The 12403-nt window shown below is 44.2% G+C and overlaps 1 non-coding gene across 1 annotated transcript; it reads left to right on the forward strand.

Moving 5' to 3' along the window:
• The first annotated feature begins 4215 nt into the window (after positions 1 to 4215).
• Positions 4216 to 4321, forward strand: LOC133235811 (U6 spliceosomal RNA). Its single transcript, XR_009732673.1, has one exon. It is a non-coding gene; the product is annotated as a U6 spliceosomal RNA (small nuclear RNA).
• Positions 4322 to 12403: the final 8082 nt, after the last annotated feature.

Here is a 12403-nt window from a genome sequence, read left to right on the forward strand (position 1 = left end):
GCAAGGAACAGTCCGAGGAGGGGGCCGCCCCGCCCTCACTCTCCTTCCCCTCCCCGTCTGAAGATGGTAGACAAGGGGCATTGCCCATGGCCTCCGGCTGCCTGTAAGTCACGGGACACGCTGTGAACATATCCTCCCATCCCCTGGCCTCTTCTTTCATTGCTTCCTTGGTTCTTTCTCGATAATCTTATCATAACTCCTGTCAGGAGGTGACCTTAAAATAAATTCTCACTAAGATATCACTTTTATTTCATTTATTTATGTTTTATTGAAGTATAGTTGGCTTACACTATTGTGTTAGTTTCAGGTAAACAGCAAACTGACTCAGTTACATATACACACACACATACATTCTTTTTCAGATTCTTTCCGTTATGTTATTACAAAATACCGAATATAGTTTCCTTGTTGGTTACCTATTTTATATATAGTAGTGTGTATCTATTAATCCCTAATTACTTAATTTATGCACCCCTGCCTTTCCTCTTTGATAACCATAAGTTTGCTTTTTATACCTATGAATCTATTTCTGTTTTACAAATATATTCACTTGTATCATTTTTTAAAATTAGATTCCACATATGAGTGATATCATATGACATTTGTCTCTCTCGGTCTGACTTACTTCACTTAGTAAAATAACCTCTAGGTCCATTCATATTTCTGCAAATGGCATGGTCTTATTCCCTTTTGATGGCTGAGTCATATTTTATTGTATATACATATATCATATCTTCTTTATCCATTCATCTGTTAATGGACATTTAGGTTGCCTCCATGTCTCGGCTATTGTAAATAGTGCTGCTTTGAGCATGGCGGGGGGTGCGTGTGTCATTTCAAATTATACTTTTCTCCAGATATATGCCCTACAGTGAGATCACTGGAGCATATGGCCATTCTACTTTTAGTTTTCTGAGGAATTTACATGCTATTTTTGAGGAACCTCAAAACTGTTAGTTCTCTGAGGAACCTCCATATCACACATAGAGACTGTACCAATTCACATTCCCACCAACAGTGTGAGAGGGCTCCCTTTTCTCTGCAGCAACCGCACCACTTTTACAGAATGTGATCTGGGGCCCCACTGTAGGTGGAGTGCCTGGTGGAAGATGGAGGCCCTATTCTGTGACTAGTTGAAGGATCAGAAGGGGGGCCCCAGAGAAAACAGGGACTAGGACACGGGGGAGTGAGGCAGCGGTGAGGGGAGAAGGCAGCACAGAGCCTTTGGGGAAGGGGACAGAAACTAAAGGCAGACAGGAGCCAGGACAGCATGGGTGAGCCTTGAAAAGTGACGTGAGCCAGTGCCGAAGGAATCGTCTGTGCGGCCCCACTCATAAGAGGTACCCAGGGAAGCCAAGTTCACAGAGGCAGCAAATAGAATGTGGTTTCCAAGGGCTAGGGGTGGGGGTGGGGAGTTAACTGCTTTATGGATACGGAACTTCGGTTTGGAAGATGAAAAGCTCTGGATGGTGGTGATGGTTATGCAATTATGTCAATGCACTTAATGGACTATATATTTAAAAGTGGTTTAAATGGTTCGTTACATATATATTCATGATAAAAAACGTTCAGGGCATCGGGCTGAGGTTAGTTTAGTTTTGTGTGGAAGACCTAGTCTGGTAAGAAGCAGATTCACTGTTCCTCTGAAATTCAGGGGCAGAGGGCAGAGTCGGGGGCAGGGGCAGCTGGACCACTAGGCCTCTCCAGGAAATGCCCTCTCAATAGCATCTGAACTTGGGAACCTGGGGTCTTTCCACCGGCTGAGGGGAGGTGGAATCCTTCACTGGGAATCATCTCAAATGTACAGCCGACATTCCTGATTCCTGCTCGCCCAGGAGGCAGCCCAGGGGTCTGGCAGTGAATGGGACTGCCCTCCCCTTCCTTAGGCCTCTCTGGGAAGGCTGACGGATTAAAATGGAAAGGTGTGAAGGGTGACTTGTGTATAAGCTCTGACTTTCAGATTGGGATGAAAACCCTAGCAAATCTGACCACATGGAGGTCACAAAACTGTACAAGAAACTGGAAGAGACTGTGGTACCCAGAAGCCCCGCTGCAGCTGGGGTAAATTAGGTCAGCGTGTTCTTTGCACATCCACTGGGTCTGCCCCGAGTCTGGTCTCGTGCAAGACGGGAGACTTCCTAGACAGTTTGGGAGCTTCTGCTGGGGGAGGCTGGGCCTCCTGAAAGTCTGGGCTGGCGGTCACACTAGCATCCTGTTTTGCTGCAGGCAAGCATCTTTTTTCTCTGTTATTTTTGTCTCTGGCCTTGGCTTGTTTTTCCCAGTGCCTCTCCTTGGCTCCTAACATTTCTTCCCTGGTTTATTAAGAACTGAGATAAATCACCTAATAAATCTTGGCTAAGCCTTTTTTTTTTCCCCAAACCTCCTCGACAATTGCCAAAGTCACAAAGTTGCATCTTTCCCGCAGTGGGAGGCTAACAAAATAGCTGGTGTGCTCAGAAAAATGTATAGATGAAGAAAACAAAGGGAAAATCTTTAATTATTCAGAAGCCTCCCACTTCTGGTACTAAATTTACTCGCCGGGGTTTGATTTAAAGATGCAGAGCTGTATGTACCTGAGCAGCAAGCAGGCAATGCCACGCCCATCAGCAGAGGAAGCAGCCTGCCTCCCTCTGCAGCACAAAGAAGACGTGCATAAATTAACTGTCTTTCCCTGTTGATGGGATGGTTCCTGGGAGTGCTCCTAGCATTTAATTATTAAAGGTCTCCCTCCCCCACTCACATAGATGCAAACCTCTGCTCCTTCGATTTCTTAAAACCATTGAATCACACAGCTCTGGCATTTGAAAGGAATTCAGACATCTTCTAATGTCACCTCTAATTGTCACAGAAGCACAAGATTCTATGGATATTAAAAGTTACCTATTCTGGACTTCCCTGGTAATCCAGTGGTTAAGAATCCGCCCGTCAAGGGAAAGGATACAGGTTGGAGCCCTGCTCTAGGAAGATCCTACATGCCTTGGGGCAACCACTGAAGCCCACATGCTCCAGAGCCTGTGCTCCGCAACAAGAGAAGCCACAGCAATGAGAAGCCCAAGTGCGGGGACTAGAGAGGAGCCCCCACTGACTGCGGCTAGAGAAAGCCCGCACGTACCAACGGAGACCCTGCGCAGCCAAAAATAAACACATAAGTAAACGTTACCTATTCTGACACCAATTCTCCCTATGATTGACTGAACTGATAATTAGAATACACAAATCTACTTAGCACTCCAATAGCACTTTATACAATACACACTTCGTTCATACTTTGCTCATTCAATGTAAATAGTTCTTTTTTAAAAGTTTAAACTTTACTTTTTGAAAAGTAATACGTTCACACAATTGGTCATTTGAAAGGTAAAAGAATTAAAAACCCTAACCCTACAGACACCTAGTTCTCCTCCATAGAGGCAAGTAACAACAATGCTTTCAGTGTCCTTCCTGAGATATTCTATGTCTATACACTGAACTATGTCATTTTCTTCCCTCCTTTTTACACAAATCTTTTCACACTGGTCTGCATTTATACTTTATTCTGGAGATTTTTCTGTTTCAAGCTTCATTCTTGTAGAGAGTTCTGTGACATTTCATTACATGGAGGGGCCATAATCTAGGAACATTATGGTTGCCTCCAATCTTTTGTTTTATAAATTATGCTACAATAAATAATCTCCTGCTTCTGATATTTTCTACCATTATTTCCTTCAGAGAGACTCCCTGAAGTGTAATCACTGGGTCCACAGGTATGTACATTTGCAATTTTGATTGTTTTTGTTGTTCAGTCACTCAGTCGTGTCCAATTCTTTGTGACTCCATGAACTGTAGTCCGCCAGGCTCCTCTGTCCACAGGATTCTCCAGGCAAGAATTCTGCAGTGGGTTGCCATTCTCTTCTCCAGGGGATCTTCCCTACCCAGGGATCAAACCTAAGTCTCCTGCATTGTCAGGCGGACTCTTTACCATAGAGCCACCAGGGAAGCCCCACAATTTTGATAAAACTTGCCAAATGTCCTCCCCTAATTTCAGTTCTCACCAACAATAGATGGTGTGTGGCTTTACCAACAGTGTGTCAGGAAGCGTTTGACTTTTGCTATAATTAATCATTAACTCGCCTCTACCCTTGGCCCCCTTCTCTCATTAGAATGTGAGCCCACCAAGCTTCGTCAGAAACTAACATGGTACCTGGTACATGACAGATTCCCAAGGAACACTAGAAAGCGCTTGTTTCGCTGCCACGTGTACTAAAACTAGAACAACGCGGAGAAGACAGCACGGACCCTGCGCCAGGATGATACACAAATTCCCCAGGCGCACCATAATTTTAGAAAGTAGATCTTAAGAGTTCTCAACACACCAACAAGTAATAGGTAAGGTGATCATTTCTCCACATATACGTGCATTAAAGCAGCACAGTGTACACATTAAACTTACATAATGTCAATTGTATCTCAATAAAACTGGAAGGGGGGTGGACAGGGAGGAAAGTGAATCTCTCCCCAAAGTAAATTAATATACTTTAATAATGTACATAAATGGATGGATGAATCAATGAATTATAGGGTTCTTTAAATCAGAGCTAGAAATGATGACTCTCATTTTCTCCATTCTGTGAGTCTGGGTATGCTGCATTTCATTTTATTTAAGTGCCATTCATTGGTATAAATGTACCAATGGTATAAATGGTATAATTTGAAACCAGGATGATCTGTCCTCCAAATTCAGACTCAGCCTGAGTTTCCAATGTTATACTATTTCCAAACATCACATTTCCCTCTGAGGACTGTGCATCATGATGTTGGCATGTTAGAGCATAAGAATCTGTGGAAGAGACAGCAAATTTGCCTCCATCCTTTCCTACTAATAGGACCCCAATTCTGTTTGGGGTGACAATATGCTCAGGTAGAAAGGCAGTTTTAGCCCCCTCCATTAAGCAATGAGATGCAAGCAGAAGTCTCTAGAAAGTATTTTCTGAGAAAGTCTTTAAAGGGGAATACCCTCTCCTGCCTGAGATACAGACATAATGGCTGGTGCCTTGGCAGCTACTTTGAGTGGTTATGAAGAAAAGGATCACACTACACTACTCAGCCATAAATAATAATGAAATCACGCCATTTGCAGCAACAGGGATGGACCTAGAGATTATCATACTAAGTGAGGTAAGTCAGAAGGAGAAAGACAAAAATCATATAAGTTATAAGAAGAATCTTTAAAAATATATGCAAATGAACTTAGTTACAAAACCAAAAGAGACTCACAGACATAGAAAATAAATTCATGGTCACCAAATGGGAAAGGTGGGGGAGGGATAAATGAGTAGTTTGGGATTAACCTATACACATGAATACACATAAAACAGATAAACAACAAGAACATACTGTATAGCACAGGGAACTATATTAAATGCCTTGTAATAAATTATAATGAAAAATAATCTGAAAAATAATATATATATATATATACATACAACTGTGTGTGTACACATCACTTTGCTGTGCACTAGAAACCAATACAATGTTGTAAATCAACTATACTTCAATTTTTTAAGTTTAAATAATAAATAAAATGCAAAAAGAGGGATCACACCATAAGAAGAGAGTAGATTTCTAGAAGTCTGAGTCTGTTCATGGAGCTACTACATCTGTCCTCAATTGCCCACATTAGGACTTCTCTTTAGGTGAGAAAATAAAATCTTGAATAATGGTGTTAGCCACTACATTCTAGGTCCCTACTAGTCATGATCAAAACTGATTCTTCTCTGACACAAGCCCTCTAATGCTCACTCCCCTACTAAACTTAGAGGACTCACTCTCTCCCAGTCTTCTTGCTTAAGAAGAATCAGAGCACCATGCTAGCTGGTGTTACCCTGCCCTGTGCCCTGACACATGCCATAATGAAACCTCCTCATTCCTGTCTGCCAGCCTAGCATGGTCAGGTCTGCGGCTCCTGGTTCCATACCAGGACTAGGAATTTACCAGTAACTACCAGGACACTGACGGCAGACTCCTGGCCTGTCTGACTTCTCATCTCCTTGTGGCCTCTCTAGAGAAGTGAACCTGGGGTCAAGGGAGCCCAACAGTTAGCACTCATCACTATTCGTTCGCTCTTCGGCAGTTTTTGTTTTTTTTTTTTTACAAAGCACATTTGTGAGCTGTATGTCTTTTGACTGTCACAACAACTTTGACCAATGCACGGGGAGAGGATTGGTTTGGCCCCCATTTTAAAGTTCAGGAAACTGGTTTCTGGAATGGTTGAATCATTTTTCTAAGGCATACAACCAGGATGCAAACTCAGCATTTTGGTGCCAAGGTCCTCACTCTTTTCAATATGCCAAAGGTCCCAATCCACTTCTTCAATTCTAATGTCACAACTCAGTTAAGGCAGCCTCCTTGGAAGCAAATTAGTCTGGCCATCAGCTTCCTGTCTCTGTCTAGTATTTGATTATTCATCATCACCAAAGGGCTGATCCACTCACCTGAATCAAGAGAATATCTACATGGTGTACAAACAATTGGTTAAATCAACACCATCTGTGTCCACTGCACAGTTACTGTCTGTAATGGGCAATGATGACATGAACAAACAATGATAATTCTGTAAACATCCAACAGATGAATCACTTCTCTGAGAACAATGGCAGTTTCTTCACGGTTGCTTTGAGCATAGTGGGGGACAGTGACAAGCGAGGCTGAGAAGATGCTAGCTCTCAAAGAAGAGAAGACACAAGGACAGACTGGCACCTCCCAATTAGTCAGGGGAGGTTTCCTGGGGAAGACAGTGTGTCAGACGCTGTATCATTCAGGAAGGAAACAAGTTCAAGAAGATAAGTGCCAGTTCAAACAGAGGCAGAAATGGAAGAATAATAATAAGAGTCAGCATGATCTTTGCATAGTACTAGACAGAATTCTTCAGTGTGGGAAATAGAAATTGGCTCTGGCTGATGTAAGCACAAAGGGCATTTGCTGAAAAGATACTGGATCACTTGTGTTAATTGCCAAGAATTCGGGAGGACCAGGCTCTGAAAATGAACAGGAGCAAAGAGATGCTGGACATCCAGGACCACACTAAATCCCAGCACACTGTCTGGCAGCGGACACAACTATCCATTAGCTGTTTCTGCAATAATGCTGTCTAATCAACAGCGACAAACACATGGTGAGAGATGACAAGTGTTTGTTGCTTGTGTGTTTGGGTCACTCAGAGGCTAGGAGGCAGCTTTGGAGTCTTGACTGGACCCCTCATGAGACTCCAGCTTGGCTGCTACTAGCTGTTCTAGGCCGGCGTCGCCTGGGGTGACCCGGCTCTGCCCACACGTCCAGACCAGGCACACCCACATGGCAATGGCAGAGGAGCAGAGGAATTACAAAGGCCCGGGATGTCTCTTGAGGCTCAGAACTGGCAACACCATCACCTGATTGACCAAAGCAAGTCACAGGACAAGCCTGCTCTAAGGATTAGGGGAACAGAGTGTCTCTTTTCTTTGGCGGGAGGTGGGGTGGAGAAGGGCGGGGAGCAGTGAACACAGTTGCTTTACACTGTTGTCTTAGTTTCTGCTGTACAGCAAAGTGAATCAGCTATGTTTATACATAAGTTCTCTTGAGCCTCTGCCCAGGCTACCCTGACAAAGAATGAGAGGTGTGTGGTTTGTCTCAGCCTAGATCAGCCCGCTGACAGGTAGACAAGACACAGACATATGAGCAAGCCCAGCCCAGATCTGCAGAACCATCTAGCCAACCCCCAGTAGAACCAAACACAAGAACAATAAACACTTATTGTTATACGCCCCTGTGGTTTTGTGGTCATCTGTTACCAGAAATCCCTGGGACAACAGATAACTGGTATAGCCTGCCAGCAGGTTGCACATCAATAAACTCATCTCATTCTTAGCCTGCAAGGCAGATGTGAGAATTTTCATTTGCATGGAGAGATGAGGTAAGCTGTCTAGGGTTGCTCACGCTGGATTTGATAGTAGTTTTCTCCCCATGACCCTGGAACATAATTAGAAAGAAGTGGGTTCATGACCCTGACTGGCACTTCTGGGATGAAGCATTTCCTCACCTCATCTGGGCACACAGTGACTCTGAAATGCACCAGGAAGACTTGGGCAAAGACCGAGAAACTCTTCCAAGGCTAATCCCATCAGAATGGACCCTGGGAACAATGCAAGGTCATTCCCTGCCCTTGAAAGTTCTTGAAATCAGGGAACTGCCAACAAGGACCTGGAACACTTCATGATTTCTCCTGGCAAGAGGCTTGGCTATGATAGGATTGGGTCTGTCCCCTGTTCTTAAAGGGTTGCTGCTGCTGCTGCTGCTGCTAAGTCACTTCAGTCGTGTCCTGACTCTGTGCGACCCCATAGACGGCAGCCCACTAGGCTCCCCTGTCCCTGGGATTCTCCAGGCAAGAACCCTGGAGTGGGTTGCCATTTCCCTCTCCAATGCATGAAAGTGAAAAGTGAAAGTGAATTTGCTCAGTCATGTCTGACTCTCAGCGATTCCATGGACTGCAGCCTACCAGGCTTCTCCATCCATGGGATTCTCCAGGCAAGAGTACTGGAGTGGGGTGCCACTGCCTTCTCCCTTAAAGGGCTAAGGGTGCACTATCCATACAGATAATTCCATAGAACTGAAGCTAGTGCCATAGATGCAGCGTGGTAGGACAATCAGGATGCCCAGCACATAACAGGCACTCACCAGACATCAGCCCCTCCTTTGCCCTTGCACACAGATTTACAAGATCATACCATGCTTATGTGCTAAGTCACTTCAGTTGTGTCTGACTGTTCGCAACCCCACAGACTATAGTCTGCTAGGCTCCTTTGTTCATGCGATTCTGCAGGCAAGAACACTGGAGTGGGTTGCCATGCCCTCCTCCAGAGGAATTTCCTGACCCAGGGGTCAAACCTACATCTCCTGCATTGGCAGGCGGGTCCTTTACCACAAGCGCCACCTGGGAAGCTCACAGAGTCTTATCACCAGGTCTTTTTATTTCCACAAATCACAGCTCTTGGGGCCTGACAAACTCAAAATTATGTGTTGGCTCCTATATATATATACTGTAGGCCTACTATGTGCTAGGTGCCAAGACTGTAGAGACCAAGAGCTGACCTGGAGCACACAGACTCTAGGGGGAAACAAAAGTTCTCACAGTCAGAGTTAATAACTAACCAAAGTTCATGTTTTACCATCATGCCACGCACTACACTTGGGAAGATACAATGAGAACGTCGGATTGTTATGTTAAAAGGTGATTTTATTCATTTAATCTCTATTAAAAAGTATCATGACTGATTTTCAATTTTTATAAGGAAAAAGGCACAATATTAATTTCCTGCATTGATGAATATACTATACATTTTAACACATAAAAGCTGAAATCTATATTAGCTTTGATACACATCTCTTCTTGCCTAAGTCCACAGAACTATAAAAATCCTACTTTACAGCTGAAAATAAAAACTTCATAATAACATAAAAGCTAAATTTATGCATTCATTTAAACTCTATTATAAAGACACCACAAATTATTGTTTTAGTGCCTTTGAAAATAAATATCATTAAAAGGTGAAGGATCTTTTTCCAAGGCAATTCCTGTCTACAAAGCTACATTCTGAGGGAAAATTGGCAGAAAGTTCAAGGAAAACACGAGAAGACCAACGTTAGAGAGTTTCTTTAGTAACAAAGTGGAATTGCCAATAAGACCTTAACTTTACTGCATACATGCACCAAGCAGCCATCACCAGAAAGACCCAGCTGTATGATCCCTATTACCTCCTCCCAGGGGGGTTTGGAGACCATCGTGAGAGCTGTCCAACCTCATCTGTGCCCTCAAAGTCTTTTCTTGGAAGAGGACATTCTGACCATCCAGGCCATGTGCTTTCAACACAAGGCCTTCTGTAGAGATTCATGGATTAGCATCCAAGGGCTAATTCTTCATCAAGATGACCAGCAGTCATGCAGCAGGAAGGGAGTAGGGTTCGGAGTGAGGGAGACAGGAGATGCTGAGTCTGAATTAAGGAAAAGTTGTGAAGAAAAGGGATGCCAAGCACAGACATAACTGAGCAGGTGATGCGGTTGGGGATGCTCCCGCCGGCAGCAGGAAGAGCCATAGGGTCTGCCAAGTGGGAACTGGGTGAGGAGGAGACCTACCGAGACCAGCACATCACAAAGGCTCAATAAGCATGCAGTGAAAGGCCCGCTGGACTACAGCAGACCAACGGTTTGGCCGTAGTTATTCTGTGCATATGGTGAAATTCACAAAGTCAACATTACCCCTGAAAATCTGTCAAATGGCCCATGCGTCTTTAAAAAAATTATTTATTTATTTGTTGGACCATGCCTTCCTACATGTGGGTTCTTAGTTCCTGACCAAGAATGGAACTAGCGCCCCCTGCATTGGAAGTGCAGAGTCTTAACCACTGGACCGCCAGGAAAGTCTCTGTTACTTACATCTTGACAGTTAAACTTGCTGCAGCCATATCTATATGCTCCAGATCAGAAGCCAACACAGCAACACACTGTTACCTCTCCCTGAGCTCATCACAAGCAGGTTTTTTCCCAGCAATGGGACCCATGACTGTATCTTCAAATAAGTGCCAGATGAAGCATCTGGCTTGTGTTAAAGATCATGTTGTAAGAAATGACACACACCTTTAAACACCAAAAACACACTCAATGTAGCAAGAGGTACATGTGATAAGAGGCTTGTGGCGACTCAAGCCAAATAGGAGAGAGCAGATTGACCTCTCAGCACACTCAGTCCAGGACAGAAACTTACAGCGGTCCCATGGGGGCCCTGAGAACACTCCTCGTCCCAGTGAGCTAAGGACTTGATGAGGGTCAAGCAGTCAGTGTATCCGGAAACATACAACAGATCAAGGTCAACAAAAATAAAAACAAAACCAGGTCTCCCTCTGACAGAAAATCCGCAAAGCTGGCCAGCACTGGTGATTTGAAGGCACAGGATTTCAAACACATCCTTGATTTTCTGGGAGAGTTCCAATTTAAATATTTTGACACCATGATAATCCTGACCTGAGCCTTGAAAGATAAGTAGGACTTAAATATTCTGCCAAGCAAGACAGCCAAACAAAAGACAATATGAAGTGGGGAAGGGAGTAACAAAAAAAGCTCTTTTTCCTTTTTTCTCCTTTTGCTCAAAATGTCAGAACATACATGCTTTGTGAACATATCCAGCACAAAGTAGTCCCTGAACACACATTTATAAACACGCCTCAGCTCAATAATATGGCCTTAACAATTCCATGTTACATGGTCTTTCCTTGGGTTAAGTGGACGTGGACACAGAGATGTACCACTCAGATGGCTCTCTAAGAAAGAACTCAAGGAGCATGGGAAGGGACTTCCCTGGTGGTCCAGTGGTTAAGACTCTGTGCTTCCAATGCAGGAGGTGCAGGTCCAATCCCTGGCCAGGGAACTAAGATCTGATGCGCCGTGCAACCAAAAGAAAAGGAGTATGAACATCCAACAACCTCCACTTTCAAGTCAAGTTCATGCTCTTCTCAAGAGGTTTCCAGCCAATGACTGAGCAGAGCAGTGATAGAGGATCAAACCATCACCACCCAGCACAGGACCCAGTAAAGGACTGTCTTGCTCTGAGGCTCTCCCTGGAGCTGGCCGAGGCTCCGTTTAGTGTGCACCCTGGTCTGATAGCTCCCACTGTGCAGTCCTGCTCCATACTCTTTTGATTCCCCGTGTGTAACTCCCCAGTAAGTATTTTACCCTCCTGAATTCATCTCAGCATCTGCTTCCCTGAGAGCCCAACCTGTGATGAGCAGTATCCTCAGAGGTTCTCTACGAAAAGGCCAGTATCATGGGGCACAATAAGCCCCACCCAGCCATGCACACCTTAAATGAGATGGGAGTGGAGCCCTGCACAGGCATGCTTTAATGGAGGCAGAGAATGGATAGGACAAGCCTGGGCTGTTTTCATGGTGTTATGTTGCCTTAGTGGCCAAGAAAGGGTAGAACAGTTGACAAAGCTTGTAAGATGCTGTCACTGCATTAATTTTCAGGGCAATCCCTTTAGGGGTCCTGAGTAACTCCCACGTCTGCCAAACAAATATCACTTTGGAACAAGACTTTCTTTAGATCCCAAACTTTGCCCTAAACTGATTGAAATTTGTAGATGTTAAATATAAAGTTGAAGATAAATGTGATGCTTCACATTTAGAGACTAATTCTATTGATACATTTACACTGTAGGGATGTGGCTGGATTTTAATAGGCATTTTTGTTAAGGATGATCAGTGACTTAAGTGCGCCTGGGATGTTTGTGTCCTGAACACCCGGTCATCCTTGATAAGAGTGAGACCTACATCCACCTGACCCCAGAGATAGCAAGGACCCGACAGTCGGCTCTTGGGGCAGCCAAGCAGTAGGACACACG

The sequence above is a fragment of the Bos javanicus genome, chromosome 22 (assembly GCF_032452875.1).
Source record: "Bos javanicus breed banteng chromosome 22, ARS-OSU_banteng_1.0, whole genome shotgun sequence".
Classification (NCBI taxonomy): Eukaryota; Metazoa; Chordata; class Mammalia; order Artiodactyla; family Bovidae; genus Bos; species Bos javanicus.